The following is a 6,726-nucleotide window of genomic DNA, read 5'->3' as shown; positions in this document are numbered from 1 at the left end:
ATACGTAAACTTGTTAAGGTTCATTTTGGATCTACACTAGCTGCTGGATATGACTTGTACAGGTATAGTTGGAATTTACTTTTTTTTTTTTTAATTTATGACTTATTTATATTTAAATATATTTTAATTACCATATATATTTAAATATATTTTAATTAACAATCTACCTTTTGCTTCAGTGCTGCCAACGATGTTACTGTGCCAGCACAAGGAAAAGGTGTAATCAAGATAGATATTCAAGTAAAAGTACCAGAAGGTTGTTATGAAGAATAGCTCCACGATCTGGTCTTGCTTTTTTTTTTTTTAATCACATTGATGTTAGAGGTGGTGTCATTGATGGTGAAATGTTTCTGTGGTTCTCTTCAATCATTCTAAAGTTAATGTGAAAAAGAGAGATCGAATTTCACAACTAATTTGTGAACGAATATTTTTTCCTGATTTGTTAGAGGAAGTTTAGGACATTGAGCATACCAAATGCCCCTGTGCCACATATCGTTTATTTTTTTTTAATCAACAGAAATTAGTAGTAGTAGTAGTAGTCAAACAACTAACTAAATATACAGTGTGAATTAGTGATTCTCAACGATTACAGTGATAAGAGTGAGTAACTTGTGTGTTGAAGAAATGACTGAGGCGGTCTGCCTAAGGAGGCAGTTGTTATTTCCTAAAACATGCCTACTGAACTTCAATGAAAAGGTGGTGTGGACTGTACGTTTAGCTATGGAGTATTCAGATTTCAAACCAGTGTTCCAGGAGGGTCAGGGTCTTCATCAGCCATATATCACAGTTGGAACAGAAGAGGCCGTTAAACATTTAACTACAGATGGCTTTCAGAATATTGTGATGGTTGTTCCAGAAGAAGGTATTTTCACAAAGGTCATACTTTTCAAATATCCAACTTACTTGGATCCCGATCATCTCCTTTACAATGATAGTGTTGTTTGGGTAAAGAGAAACATTGTTCATTTTAAAAAACAAAGTCAGGTTATAGCTTTAATAAAAGGTGAGGCTCCTAAAAAAATTTTGTACAAGGACTTGGCTATAGAAAAGTTTCAAAATACAAAGAGAAGCCAAAATTATGTCTGAAGTGTTATTATTGGGGGCATTTGGTTTGGAAATGTCAGTACGACCCCAGGTGTAAGTACTGTGGTAATAAACATGACTCTAAAGAGTGTACAAAGAAACAAAAATTTCCATTTTGTTGTAACTGTCGAGGTAAGCATACTCCTTGGTCTTATCTATGCCCCATGAAGCCTACAAATGCTGTTGCAGGGGGGTGGTATTCTGCCAGCTAAAGGGAAACAAACTAGCTAGGCCCACACAACTGCAACAAATATTAACAAGGCTCAGATTGAAAGTCCTAAAGTCCGTAGTATATAAATGTAACCTAATTACTACTATTATATTGAATTTTTTGTAGTAACTTTACTAAACTAATCTATGCCTTTGAGATATATATGTATGTATGTAAGCATCTTTCCCATTCAAAACAACATATAATTAACAAATTACAATGTTCGATAATTAAAGAAGGATAATTGGATTAATAAAAGAAAACAAATTAAAATAAATATTTTTTTTATATATATATTTTATTTATAGAGGGATATAAAAGATGATGTTCTCCTGTTCAATTCACTTGACACAGATGTTAGTAGCATATTATATACCTTAGGCAAAAGTTTATGTTGTGACCACCGGGCACACTGATTACCACTGTCGACATGAACAATTTGAGAAAGAATGAGTCAAATAAAAGAAGAAGGTGGTTATCAGTCAGACGAGATATGAAGCCAATCTTCATAGACAGGATGAATGACTGGTTCAGGGAATACCAAATCCCAGAAGATATTGATACATTTGTTGATGACCTTAATCACCAAATTGAAAGTTGTCTTAGAATTCAGCGCCGTATGACTCGGCGAAGACCCCCTCAGAAGAAAATGCCTCTAGACAAAGATCCACAGAGTAAAGCTGAAGAATTAATTCACATGTGGAGTAAGGCAGCATCCTCCTCCTCCCTCTCAACGGAAATCGTCATGGAACAACTCCTGCTACACAATGACAGAAGAATCAGAATAGCGAGAGCACAGTCTAGTGAGGACGAATATGGAGAACCTATCACAGCCCAGGAAGTAAGGGCGGCTGTTAAGAGAGGTAAAATTGCAGCACCTGGTGAGGATGGCATTACCTACGACATACTTAATGCACTGTGTGAATTGTCTGGGAATCCACTACTCCTATTGTTTAACAAATCATTCCTAAATGGAGTTCTGCCCACACAATGGAAACACGCCAAAATTGTTCCCATACCACAACCCAGTGACCCTAGCAATTACAGACCTATCAGTCTCGTGTCATGTACTTGCAAGATGCTGGAAAAGATCATCCTAAAACGACTGTTGCACAAAATAGGTAGGTTTGGGGAAGGAGTCAATGGATATGTCAAAGGACGGAGCACAGCCAATTGTATAATTAATTACCTGGTTAATGACACGGCTAGGTACTCTGTATTTGTTGACATAAAAGGAGCCTTCGACAAAGCCCAGGGAATTGCGATCCTGGACGAGCTTGTATGTATGGGTGTCAAGGGGAGACTCATGAAATGGATTGAAGACTACCTCACAGGGAGGAAAGCTAAGGTCTACTTCAATGGAGCAATCTCAAGAACAATGAATATGGAACTCGGGACCCCCCAAGGAGGAGTCTTAAGCCCTACACTATTCAATGTACTTATGAATGCAATTGCCAATATTGATTTTCCTGAAGGAACACAACTAGTGGGATATGCAGATGATGTCCTAATACAAGCTCCCACCTTTGATAAAATAAAACAGGCCATTGAACTCCTTGGAAGGAAATGTATTGAGCTCGGTTTCACTCTCTCCACAAACAAGACAAAAGCATACTCCCATCACAAGCGGAGAGAAAATGAAGAACTGCAAATTAATGGTGTAACACTTGAATGAGTTGACCACTATCGGTACCTTGGCGTCATTGTCGGCTCAAACAAGGGAAAGAAAGAGGAGCTCAATCAAATCATAGGAACATGCAAAAGTCGACTCAGGGAACTGAAACTGAAAGCTATGACTTGGAATGATGGCCATGGAGCCTATATTGCTGTACCTAAAATGATGTACACAAACTATGTACGCTCCGTCATTGACAATGCAGCACCTGTTTTATGTACTTATTCACAAAGCGATATGAATAGGCTAGAAAGCATACAGGATGAAGCCATTTCAATCATTCTTGGAGTTCCAAAGAAAAAAGCTGCTGAAATGTCCAATCTACAAAAAGAGTTATCCCTTCCCAGTATTAAAGAAAGAATTGTGGAACTGAATGCTAAGCTTGCAATTAGGATTGCCAGAGATCCCCATTATAATGACATGGCTAAAAAAAAATTGAGCTCTGTGCTACTTTCAGGGGGAAACAAGAGAAGCAAAAAATGGCATCACAGAGCAGTCTGCTACCTTGAAGATCTTCACCTACTTCAACAAGCTCATGAGCTCATGCCTGTAGAAAGATTACCTCCCTGGGTGGATCCCCTAAATGACTCGTGCAGGATTATCATCAATGATATGGTAAAGAAAAACAACAACATGGTACCCCAAGAAATAAGCCACAAGTATTTTAAGGAAATTTATAATGAAGCTGGAGATGAACTAGATCAAATCTTCACTGATGGGTCATCTAATCCTATTAATGGCCGGGCGGGTGCAGCATACACGGTAATTAAGAAGGATGATGTATTTTTTCCACCAAAAAATGAGGAAAAAGCGCGCATTGAGAACTATACCTCTTCAACACAAGCAGAGTTAACTGCCATTGCTATGGCGTTAAGGTATATTATTGAACAGAATACTACTGGTGCAGTGATTTGCACCGAATTGAGAGCAGCACTGCAAAGCCTAAATAAAGATCAGGACGAGAATCTTTCAATAGTCGCTGAAATTAAGAGAGTTGTGAAGGTACTAACCAACCAGGGAAGAGTTGTCAAGTTCCTGTGGATTCCCTCCCTTGTTGGAATCTATGGAAATGAACGCGCAGATGTGTTGGCAGCTGAAGGCGCTGAGGGAGACCATATTGAATACTTCATACCCAAGACTCTTCTAGAAATTAGAAGTATTATTAGGGAACATCATCGTCATCTCAATCATTATGAACCAAAAAAAAGAGAATGTGGTGGTTGCGGGAGAGAATTAATAATAGAGAAAAAACATCTTGGATACAAATGTCCACACGTACAGCAGCTTTTTGTTAACAACATATAATAAGGATGATTTATAATGTATCTTATCTACCATTTGACAGAGGCTGTTTACCTTGGAGACCGGTTGGAAATATATGAATTGAATTTCAAATCTTATTGTTCCTTCTATTACATTTTTATATATGACAATTATATAACTATAATAAATACTTCTATAATTATTGACACAATATTATTATCCCTTTAACCAGATGGAATTATTATGTTCATTAGGAGTTAAGGATTACAGGTTACCAAATTATACATTCACTCTTCCAATTAGAATGAGTAATAATGGTTTTTTTAATGGTTTATAATCATTTCAAAATAAAATAAATGATCCATATTCTTTTTTGACCCACAGTTTTGTTATAAGACAGAGCAGCTGCACACTTGCTTTACAGTTGCTCAGTTGCTCTCTCTCCACGTGACCAGGTTAGCGTTCTCTCTCTCTCTCTCTCTCTCTCTCTCTCTCTCTCTCTCTCTCTCTCTCTCTCTCTCTCTCTCTCTCTCTCTCTCTCTCTCTCTCTCTCTCTCTCTTCACACAACTAGGTCAATGTTTTTAATAATATTCCTTTACATAACGGATTTTTATTTAGTTAAAATCTAGTCAAGGAAACCTGGTCCAAAATTCAAGAGTACTTAGAAGTAACATTTTTGTTCCCCAGGATAGTGCGCTGAGAGCATGGATGGAGATCATGAGACGTTCCTCTTCACCAGTGAGAGCGTAGGCGAAGGCCACCCCGACAAAATTTGCGATCAGATCAGCGACGCAGTGCTTGATGCCCATCTTAGCCAGGACCCTGACGCCAAAGTTGCTTGTGAAACGTGCACCAAAACTGGTATGATCCTGATCTGTGGGGAGATTACGTTAATTATCAACAAATTGTGCATGATATTGTTAAGAAAATTGGTTTTGATGATTCACGAAAGGGCTTTGACTACAAGACCTGCAATATTCTTCTGGCCCTGGAGCAAAAGTGTGCGGAGATTGCTAATGGTGTACACTTTGGGCGCAGTGATGACAACATTGGTTCAGGGGACCAGGGACTGATGTTTGGTTATGCCACTGATGAGACCGATGAGTGCATGCCCTTAACTATTATGCTGGCACACCGTCTCAATCAGAAGATTGCAGAGCTGCAAAGAGATGGGACGTTCTGGTGGGCGCGACCTGACTGTAAAACTCAAGCCACATGCCAGTATTCCTTCGATCAAGGAGCTGTTATTCCCAAAAGAGTGAACACTGTTGTCGCTTCTGTACAGCACTCGGAGCAAATTACTGTCGAAGCTTTGCGTGACGAGGTTATAGAGAAGGTCATCAAGGTCATTATTCCTGAAAAATATATAGATACTCAAACGAAATACCACATCAACCCTTGCGGAGAATTCATCATATCATGGGTGGACCTCAAGGTAACGCTGGGCTAACTGGTAGGAAAATCATCGTCGACACTTACGGTGGGTGGGGCGCTCACGGCGGGGGAGCGTTCTCTGGCAAAGATTACACAAAGATTGACCGCTCAGCGGCATATGCCGCCCGATGGGTTGCCAAGTCACTGGTGAAAAACAAATTATGCAGACGCTGTTTGGTTCAGGTATCTTACGCCATTAGTGTTGTGCACCCCATAAGCATCAGCATCTTCCACTATGGCACCTCACAGTACACATCAAAACAGCTTCTGAAGATTGTTAACCACAACTTTGATCTACGACTAGGACATATTGTCAAGGAGCTGGGCTTAAAGAGACCAATTTACAGTGATACCTCGTGTTATGGACATTTTGGACGGCAACAGTTCTCTTGGGAGCAGCCCAAGAAGTTGACCATCCCTGAATTTTAGAGTCAAATAATTTTTAAGGATGACTATGGCCAGTTTGCTGATATAGACAAGTATTGTTCGGTGGGAACCTTTAATTTTATATTCAATTGATAATTTTATATACTTTTTTGACGTTTTATATACCAGAGTATATAAAATCTCCGGGCCTTTTATATATCAGAGTAAATAAAATTAAAATGACTCTATAAGACCAGCGTCTGGGTCAAGATAAATACGTTTTCTTCCTTTAAACTGAATCCAGTTTTTTTTATCTTTTTTTCGGTGGGGCTGTGGTCCTCCTCCTCCAACTGTTTGTGTTTCTTCTCCTCCAACTGTTTGTGGTTCTTCTCCTCCTCCTCCTTCTCCTCCAACTGTTTGTGGTTCTTCTCCTCCTCCTCCTTCTCCTCCAACTGTTTGTGGTTCTTCTCCTCCTCCTCCTCAAAGAGAAGGAGGAGGCAAATTATGAGGGTTTAGGCAAATTATGAGGGTTTATAGACCAGTTCATCTGTTCCTGTAATCATAGTAAGTACTGTTCCTGAGTGTAGTCGTATACCAAAAACAAATTTATTTACCATACCATTTGATTTTTTATTAAATAAAAAAATAATGGGAGATGTTATTACTGAATCACAAGTTAAAATTTTAGTTGGT

The 6,726-nt window shown here is 38.8% G+C and overlaps 1 pseudogene; it reads left to right on the top strand.

Moving 5' to 3' along the window:
• Window positions 1-4,937: 4,937 nt before the first annotated feature.
• LOC138356470 (S-adenosylmethionine synthase-like) lies at window positions 4,938-6,096 on the top strand (annotated as a pseudogene).
• Window positions 6,097-6,726: the final 630 nt, after the last annotated feature.

Source organism: Procambarus clarkii, chromosome 72 (genome assembly GCF_040958095.1).
Source record: "Procambarus clarkii isolate CNS0578487 chromosome 72, FALCON_Pclarkii_2.0, whole genome shotgun sequence".
Lineage (NCBI taxonomy): Eukaryota > Metazoa > Arthropoda > Malacostraca > Decapoda > Cambaridae > Procambarus > Procambarus clarkii.
The sequence above is the reverse complement of the archived record's forward strand: the minus strand, read 5'-3'. Positions and strand labels throughout refer to the sequence as shown.